General features: G+C 37.0%; 1 long non-coding RNA gene across 1 annotated transcript; it reads left to right on the forward strand.

Moving 5' to 3' along the window:
• The first annotated feature begins 730 nt into the window (after positions 1–730).
• Positions 731–9026, forward strand: LOC144232025 (uncharacterized). The gene is made up of 4 exons (XR_013335293.1): positions 731–792; positions 3145–3302; positions 6184–6293; positions 8882–9026. It is a non-coding gene; the product is annotated as an uncharacterized LOC144232025 (long non-coding RNA).
• Positions 9027–9311: the final 285 nt, after the last annotated feature.

A 9311-nucleotide genomic window follows, 5' to 3' on the forward strand; every position in this document is an offset into this window, starting at 1 on the left:
AATTCATGTTGGATTTTTATAGGTAGATTGCATTTGGTTAAATGATGGTGGGTGGGAGCAGAGTTGGGAATGAAGATTCCCAGTTGTCTAACAAATCCTTAAGGGATCCTTCTTTAAATGTTTGTACAGTTAAGGAGCCATATACTACATGATTTTACATTGTTTTATTTGTGAGTTTGGGGAAGATACTTCTATTTTTCTCAGAGATTTTTAACTTTCCTTTTGCATATTAGGAGTAGCCATCTGTGCTCTTACTCCATGTATATTCGGTGAATTAATTATAAGTTTGTAATAGAGGAGAGACTTTCCCTGGGTTTTAGGTTCCCATGCAAACACTAAATGCTAAATAAAATACTACTCAATTTCACCAACTTTGAAATTGTTATATGAAGAGTAGATGAATAGAAACTAAAAATATATTTGATTTCCTTTTTATATTTCTGTTTTGTAAAAGTTGATTGCTGTTTCACATACTTACAAAATAGTATATAGCAAGTTCATATTTTTTTTACAAAAAATCTGTTTTATGTTCTGACACTTCAAAATATTTTACGCTAACATTCTCTCTGATTGTACTTTCATTTAGCCAGCAACATTCACGATGCTGTTTAGAATTAGAATTAGTGATTATAAGAAAGTGATCTATTGCAAGCATTCAAGACCTTGATTTTATAACATGAATTGAAGTTTTTCACAGGTGTTCTGGAGACACAAGGCAAGATATGAAAGAAACAGAAATAAATGTTTCCTTATCAGAAGTTGAAGATCACTCAATTTTACCACCCCCTATAGGTATGTGCTGAATTGTACTGATAGTTTACAGATTTTTTTCCCATGGAATTATCCCATTCTGTCCCATTTTAATATATAATATTAAAACTTTATATTGTATTTTGTCAGGTCCTTTAATTTTGCTCACATTTTAGAATCGAATTCATTTTCTTTATTATAGCTAATTGAGCTCTTGACTTTCACAAAGTCATGTGGATGTGATTGAATACTTTATTCTTGTGGATGTATTTTCCCCAATATACATCCCTTGGAATTTTCCATCCTCTTATATTCACTTTGGTGCATTTCTCACAAATAGAGAACTGCTTCATATGAAGCAATATGTCTGTACCTGGGAAGTCAGGATTTCTCAGTGTAATCCTAGGAATGATCTGAGGTCTCTCAGATAGTCTCTGGCTTCAAGATTTGGGCCCAAAGCTATTCCCAGTATGAGACTTTTGGGATACAGGAAAACTACCTATTTTCTGGTCATTCAGTCTGACATAAGCAAGATATATATAGAAAGCATAGGTCCCTAAGTGGCCTTGTGGTTGAGGACCATGCAGCTTTTGTTTTCAAGATAAAGACCATGATGCATTACATTTTTAAAAAATTTATTTAAATCCAAGCTAGTTAACATATAGTGTAGTAATTCTTTCAGGAATAGAATTTAGTAATTCATCACTTACATGCAAAACCCAGTGCTCATCCCAAAAAGTGCCCTCCTTAATGCCCATCACCCATTTAGCCCATCCCCTCACCCAAGACCCCTCCAGCAACCCTCAGTTTGTTCTAAGAGTCTTTGATGGTTTACCTCCCTTTATGTTTTCATCTTATTTTTCCCTCCCTTCCCCTATGTTTACCTATTTTGTTTCTTAAATTCCACATATGAGTGAAATCTCTTGATATTTATCCTTCTCTGTCTGACTTATTTTGCTTAGCATGATATATTCTACTTCAACCCACATTGTTGCAAATGGCAAGGTTTCATTCCTTTTGATGGATGAGGAATATTCCATTGTATGTACACACAGACATATATACATATATATATACACACATACATATATATACATGTATATATATACATATATATATACACACATACATATATATATACATATATATACATATATACATACCACAATCTTTATCCATTCATCAGTGATGGACATTTGGGCTCATTTAATAATTTAGCTATTATTGATACTGATGCTATAAACTTTGGGGTGCATGTGACCCTTCAAATTAGCATTTTTGTGTCCTTTGGATAAATGCTCAGTAGTGCAATTGTTGTTTCATAGGGTAGTTCTATTTTTAAGTTTTTGAGAAACATCCATACTGTTTTCCAGAGTGATTGCACCAGCTTCTTTTCCCACCAACAGTGCAAAAGTGTTCCCTTTCTTCCATATCCTTGCCAACATCTGCTGTGGCCCAAATTATTCACTTTAGCTGTTCTGACAGGTATCAGGTGGAGTCTCACTGTGGTTTTGATGTCTATTTCCCTGATCATGAGTGATGTTGAGCATCTTTTCATGTGTCTGTTAAGCATCTGTATTTCTTTTTGGAAAAGTGTCTGTTCATGTCTTTTGTCCATTTCTTCACTGGATGATTTGTTTTTTGAGTGTTGAGTTTGAGAAGTTCTTTATAGATTTTGGATACTAACCCTTTATCTGATATGTCATTTGCCAATGTCTTCTCCCATTCCATCAGTTGCCTTTTAGTTTTGTTGATTGTTTCCTTTGCTGTGCAGAAACTTTTTATCTTGATGAGGTCCCAATCGTTCATTATTGTTTTTGTTTCCTTCGCCCCTGGAGACATGCCTAGTAAGAAGTTCCTGTGGGTGAGGTCTCAGAGGTTGCTGCCTAGTTTTTCTCCTCTAGGATTTTGATGGTTTCCTGTCTTACATTCAGTTCTTTCCTCCATTTTGAGTTGTTTCTCTGTATGGTGTAAAAACATGGTCCAGGTTCATGCTTCTTCATGTCGCTGTCCAGTTTTCCTAACACTAACGAGACTGTCTTCTCTCCAGTCGATATTCTTTCCTGCTTTGTCAAAGATTAGCTGGCCATATATTTGTGGGTCCATTTCTGGGTTCTTCACTCTGTTCCATTGATATTATGTGTCTGTTTTTGTGGCAGTACCATACTATTTTGATGAAAATAGCTTGATCCAGGATTGTGATGTCTCCAGCTTTGGTTTTCTTTTTAAACATTCCTTTGACTACTCAGGGTCTTTTCTGGTTGCATACGAATTTTGGGTTTGTCCTAGCTCTGTGAAGAATGCTGGTGTTATTTTGATAGGAATTGCATTGAGCATGTAGATTGGTTTGGGTAGTGTCAACATTTTAACAATATTTGTTTTCCAACCCATGAGCATGGAATGAAGACGATGACACATTTCAAGGAAAATTGGACTGCTTTGGAAAAAGCTGTTACCATTTTTCAAAAGAAGAGAAAACTTGGGAGAAGAGTAGGGTATCATGCCAAGATCTGCAGTCTAGTCTCGTGAAGATTGATAATAAAGAAGAGCAGGTATGTCTACTGTACTCAACCTGAGTAAATGGTTTATGAGAAACTCGTATGTCTTGAGTTAGGATGATTGTTAGACTTTCCTCCAGTATATTGTGGCCACTTAATCTTGTGAACTGGGACAGATTTCTCTGCAGAAGGGACACAGGTATAACAGAGACCTAGAAGAACCACTGATTTAAATCAAGAAAAATACCTTCTCTATGAATGCCATGGAATGATGTTCAGTCTTTTTACTGCATGCGTTGCATCTTCACATTTAGTATACTTCAAATGGTTCAGCTTTTAGCTTCTCAGGGCTAATACAGGGCAAAAGAAAAACTGCTTTAATGGTATGAGCATTCTAAAGAGATAATTTCTCATGTACTGAGTTCTGTTGTTCCTTCATCAGTATTTGGGAGGGATCACACTTCAAAGGGAAGATGAACCTCTCACTTTCATAGCCATGGGAAAGATGGTTGAAAAATGAAGAGGTTGAATATAGCTGGAATGAGTCTTTAAAAATGAGTCTTAAAAAGAACTTAGAGGTATGTGGCTGGCTCAGCTGATATGCCATGTGCTTCTTGATCTTGGGGTTTTGAATTCAATCCCATGTTGGATGTAGAGCTTACATTAAAAAAATCCTATGTTTTATTGTTTATAAAATTCTTATTAAGATAACGGTATCAATATGAATGAATCACTCTTTGTTTAAAAAATTTTTAATGTTCATTTATTTTTGAGAGAAAGAAAGAGAGAGAGAGTGAATGAGGGAGGGGCAGAGAGAGAGAGAAGGAGACAGAATCCGAAGCAAGTTCCACAGTCAGCACAGAGTCCCACGCGGGGCTCTAACCCATGAACGATTGGGCGGAAGTCAGACGCTTAACCGTCTGAGCCATCCAGGTGCCCCTGAATCACTCTTCACTATGAGAAACAAATGAAGTAAACATTAGCATATTGAGTCAAACACATTTTAAAAAATCCAGGACAGCTTATAAGTGCCTTGATTAATTTAAACCTGAGTTGTTATCAATCAGTTTCAAAAACATTTTATTTTTATTTGTTCATAAAGAATAAAAATTGTATTTTTAATCCACATTTCCCTTGTAATTTCCAATTCAGTTTTCTTCAGTTTCAGTCCTGCCATTGAAGTTTCTAGACTTCAGAGTTTCAGTGAAACTTCTTATACTTGTTATCCCTGTATTTCCATGAACTATCTAGACCCTTTGAAATTTCTGGAGACTTTTGCCCTTGTTTGGAGCACAATCTGAGTTTCATAGTCTATCACCTCATTTGGTGATAGCCTGGCCATCAGAATCTGAACTGGACTGCTGAAATACTATATGAACCTGCGACAGACTTCTCTGTAGAACAGCATTACACTTACGCTGATGGTTTAGGATTTTCTGTGTTTTGCTGCTGTACAAAGCCCAAGAGTACAATGAAAGAAGTGGCCTAAATCCACTGATACTGAAAACTGAGATTGCGTTTGATACTCTTATGTATACTCCTAACACCTAGCAAAAATATGTGAGTGAAAGAATCACTAAACATTTAATAACAGTGTATCTTCGGAGACTTAGAAATGATAACCTATATTTACATAATTCCCATTCATTTTTCTTAGGTATTAAATATACACTATTAAACATTTTCTTATACAATTTAATGACTGTGAAAAATATTGTTGAGTGTGTGGTTTGTGTGTTTGTGTCTGAGAGAGAATGAGAGAGATTCAATTACATTGCTTACAGCAAAGAACATTAATTTGGTACTTTACACTAAATATGCCAGTTGGAATAATGATTACCAGAAATTCACAGTATTTGTATGTTAAAGATATTGTAGACACTGCATGCATTATGCAGTGCACACAATCTTAAAACAGACTGTATGATACCCACTACATCCAGAAGGAAAATTCTCAAGGATGTTTTATTTGCTTAGGTGTATATAGCAAATTAATGGGATGTGGTGTCTTACCACTTGTAGGTATAGAGTCTTCATTGTCACTGCTGTGTGACATTCCACAGTGTGGATAACCTTCTCTAGAAGATGGGGCTTTGGGTGGTCTCCACCTTTTGTTGTTATGAATAATCCTTCATTAATCATGCTTAGACATGTCTCAGTGAAAAATTGTTCTGTGTGTCCTTACTGGATCCCAAATCATCTAAGGAGTGAAAAAATTTGGAACAGAGTTCATAAAAGTTCATTTTATGTGATAATTTCAACTTAGTTTTCAATAGGATCTTAGCAAAAGTTTTAAAGTTATATTGGATATCTACCATCCCACAAACTTGGTGTTGTTAATTTTAATTTCTGCCAGTTCAATAGTAGTAAAGTATATCCTCCTTACTTTGATTTGCATTGTCCTCATCTCTAGTGAATTTAGTACCTTTCCATATTGCATGGCTATATGCCTCATTTATTTGAAATATGTTTTCATTTTTTGTCCATTTTTTCCTTATTGGATAATTTTGTTTTCTTGATGATTTTTAGGAATATGTATTTGTTCTTTACATTATTGCAGATATCTCCAGATTTGAAGTTTTTCTTTTCACATGCTTCAAGGTGCATTATGATGAAGAAAATTCCTAATTTAGTCGAATCATATTTATCTAACTTCTTTATCATACATGGAGTTGGGTTTTTTTTTTTTTTTTTTTTTTTNCCAACTTATGCTTTTGTTGATGTCTTGCATCCAGTCACAAAGACTTGAGTGATTCCTTCACTGAAGCTTTTTCATTTCTGTGTCTTCCATACCCCATGGAGAAATTAACCTGTCTGTCCCATTTATCATAGAGGTGTTTGAAGATAAAAGTACCCAGTATTTTATGAGTCCTCTGTGGGCAAGGTGTTTTCACTGATGCGATGACTAATACTAATAATTCTAATCATCTCACAGATCTTTCTTCAATCAAAAATACAATACAGTTATTGGATTGGATTAAGTAGGTTTCATGGGGGCAAGTACCCCTGGAAGTGGCTGGATGGCTCACACCCAAGTACAAACCTGTAAGTTTTCATTTCATGCTCTTCTGCTCCCTTTCCTGCTCAGTAACTACTTGGTAGATTATTGGTCAAGAAGAGGAAAAGATCCTTGGGGACTTAGGGAATACCTTTAATTCCATTTGATCTCGCTTCTTAGATAGGCCACAGAATGCAAATCTGAGACCTCAGTAGACTCAAAGAGCATTCTTTATTCCATCTTCTTTCATGGAAGGCCCTTCCAAACAGTAAAATGACATTTTGCTTTTGTATCTGGTATGTTCTATGATACTAGCTTGTCCACAGATGTGGTTGCAAGAAATGGTACAAATATAATGAGGAAAAGGAAAATATTTAAAGCCAGCCCTCTCTGTAAGTGAAATGATACGTGTTCACTTGGTATCATTCAAGAACAACAACAACAACAACAAAAGAACTTTTCCCAAATGAGTCATTTAGTAATCTTGCAACTCTAAGGATATTAGGATCCTTAATATCTTCCATGCTATTATTTAGCACCAGTCCACAATAATTTCTGGTAGCCCTGTCTCATTAGTAAATCACATAGATTTGTTGGTGGGTGTCTAGAAAACTCATTTAGAAAATGAAGAAAAATGATCTGTTATAACTAAATCTAAGTAACATAGGGGACAGTATGAGACACATGGGCTATTTGACATGTCGTTTATTGATGGTCCACAATGTGCCAGGCACTCTTCCAGCCACTGAAGCTACAGTGGTGTGTAAAACATGCTATAGTTTCCCACCCTTACGGATATTACATTCCAATGCAGGCTTGATGGTGCTGGTGGGGATGAGTGACCACAAACGCAATATGCCAAGTAAATTACATGGCACATTAGAGGACAATATATGCTATGGAGTGATGTGGAATCTCTTACTTTTTGCTACATTACAAAGTATCTTTTGTGTATGAAGGTAAGAGGAAGAGATTTCACTGCTTTAAATGGGGGTGGTCAGGATAGACTCCTTGAGAAATGAAGTCTGTACCGTATCTGGAATGAACAACACACGTGGATTAGCTGATGGGAACGCACCTGGTAGTAAAAACAGCTGCTGTAAGACTCAGCGGTAGGAGTGGACTTAGCATGCCTGAGCAAATAACAAGAGGGCATGAGATGTTGGAGCAATGGGAACGGGGAGGGAGAGATGTAGGTCAGAGAGGTAATGACGGTGAGAGCAGGTAGGGCATCAGAAGAATGTAAGAACTTGGATTTGTTCATGAGGCTAATGAGACCCTCTTAGAGGACTTTAAGCTGCGGGGTGACAAAAGCTGGCTCCGGCTCTGCAGACTCACTCTGGGCGGTCTGCTGAGCTGACTTGGTGTGTGTTCTTTTGTTGAAACTGCGGGGGGTAGAAGTAGGGGAGCAGGGGCTTAGCTGAGTCCCTGGAGTCGTCCGGGTGACCTGCGGTGGCCGATGCGGATTGGTAGGGGTGGTGCTGGTGCAAAGTGGCCAGATTCTACACGTGTTTCAGAGACGTGTGCGAGACAGACAAGGCAGGGAGGGTTCCAAGGTTTTTTGGTCCAGGAGTGGTAAGAATGATGCTGCCGTTAATGGTAATAAGGCACATATGGAATTCAGTTTTGGATACAAGTTTAATAACTGTGACACATTTAGCTATGTACGCGGGTGTCTCATGGGCCTTTGATAGATGATTAGGAAGTTCAAGTGAGAGGTCTGTGCCTGGGATGCATATGCTGTGTGCGGCAGTGCATAGACCCGTGACAAGTATGAGGCTGGGAGAGATTCTCGGGAACTCTAAGGGCTGAGCCCATGGACACCCTCATGTTTAGGGCAGTGTGAAGATAAGGAGAGATGAGCATAACCAGAAAATCATTGAGAAAAGTGCTACAAGAGACAGAAGGAAAACATGAAGGAGCAGGTAGGGTAATGGAGTCCCTTAGAAACCAGTTCTAGTGGAAAAACCGCAGAATGTAAAAGGTTGTAGCGATCTCAATTTTATTACTTGAAATTGTTACTTCCTATAATTTCTGAAGCTTTGGGTGAAAATTAAAACTAGAAACCTTTTTCTCTGAACACTGCAGCCTAGCCTCCAAAGTTAAAATCCAGGTACCTTAGTCTCATTGCCCCCTTTCACAAAAGTTTAGTGCTTTGTTTGGTGTGGAAGACATTAGGCTCAGTGGGGATAAGGCACACTCTATTTTAAATGCAAAGAAGCACCTTTTATGCTCAAAGTGACGATAGCAGTGGAGATGCATGCACTAGGCACATTAATCTAAATTATAGGCCATTGGAAATACTATTATATGAAATTGCAGTGTGTCATTTAATAAATATACTATACTTGGTCACTTCCCAGAAGGTCCAGGAGTCTTAGGAGAATGTTTCAAGTGTACATGTCTAACTCTCTATACCTCCCAGTCTACACTACCGTTTGTACTTCTTCCCTAGCTCCAATGGTCCATTGGCAACATTTCCGTTATTTTCAGATACAATTACACTTGATAATCTTACAGCTCTATGTCCGTCACAACATTTGTATGGCCATTGAAATAACTGCACATGTTTTAAATGTGTGATAAAATTTGCCTGAGAAATATCCTTCTAAAATAGATATAATCTTTGATGCAGGAATTTCCTACAGAGTTTATCACATGTGAAATGTGGATCCCTGAAGCCATCAACTATTTATACTGCTGATTGCAGTAGAAACTTCTATTACATTTGTGAAAAGGAGTTCACTGGCCCTGATAATTAAAGAAGTACTGTGATCAAATGTTTAATGTTTTCATTCTTAAACAGCTATAAGGAAAACAACAGAGTATTCACTCAAATTAGTCAACTACGAGTGGCTTTATGAAGAATTATGATCTTTCAAACGTCCCTCAGCAGGGATAAAACAGTAAGTTTTATAAATGGTAATAATATACATCCAAAAGTTAAGCTTCTTTTTTTGAACTTTCCAGAACCAATCCGTCAGAGTACGTGGAAAAAGTTCGACTGTAAGATTTCACATTTAAAAAATAATGAAGAGATCTTGATTTAAATTGGTGATTAATAC

Source organism: Crocuta crocuta, unplaced genomic scaffold (genome assembly GCF_008692635.1).
Source record: "Crocuta crocuta isolate KB4526 unplaced genomic scaffold, BGI_CrCroc_1.0 scaffold1180, whole genome shotgun sequence".
NCBI lineage: Eukaryota > Metazoa > Chordata > Mammalia > Carnivora > Hyaenidae > Crocuta > Crocuta crocuta.